The following is a 628-nucleotide window of genomic DNA, read 5'->3' on the forward strand; positions in this document are numbered from 1 at the left end:
GATGTTTGATAAGACTCCTGACCTGAACATATCTACATGCCCATATTCAGTTATAGCCATAGCATCACCTGCTGGCAACAGGAAGTGACATGTTTTACACTGTAATGAACTACTCCTAGAAATTTTATGACACTTTATAATTTTTTTTGGTCAGTCTAATTTGGTTGCCTTTGCAAATGTTAAATTGTGAACATCTTGAGTTTTCATTAAAGGGTGTGGCCATGGCGCCGTGACAAAGTTCAATGTCTCGCCATGGGAATAGAAGTTGTTGTAACTCAGGCATAAGATGTCCGATCTTCCCCAAACTTCACATGTTCTAAAAGAGTCTTGGCATGAACACATCTGAAGGTCAATATTCCACTTTAATCATAGCGTCACCTGCTGGCAACAGGAAATGGCTTGTTTTACACTAACTTAAACATGCAATGTCCGATCTGTACCAAACTTAAAATATTTGGAAAGAGTCATGGCCTGAAGATATCTAAAGGCCAATATTCAGTTATAATCATAGTGCCACCTGTTGGCAATAGGACACCTCATGCTTTATTCTAACTCAAACATTCGATGTTCAATCTGCACTAAATTTCATATGCTTGATAAAAGTGCTGGACTGAAGATATGTAAAAAT

At 37.7% G+C, this 628-nt stretch overlaps 1 protein-coding gene across 3 annotated transcripts in view; it reads left to right on the forward strand.

Annotated features, from left to right (window-relative positions):
* The window catches only part of chst10 (carbohydrate sulfotransferase 10), a 154,416-nt gene that overhangs the window by 36,911 nt on the left and 116,877 nt on the right, over positions 1-628 (forward strand). The gene's annotated exons all lie outside the window — the stretch shown is intronic.

This window comes from Cyprinus carpio, chromosome A1, assembly GCF_018340385.1.
Source record: "Cyprinus carpio isolate SPL01 chromosome A1, ASM1834038v1, whole genome shotgun sequence".
Classification (NCBI taxonomy): domain Eukaryota; kingdom Metazoa; phylum Chordata; class Actinopteri; order Cypriniformes; family Cyprinidae; genus Cyprinus; species Cyprinus carpio.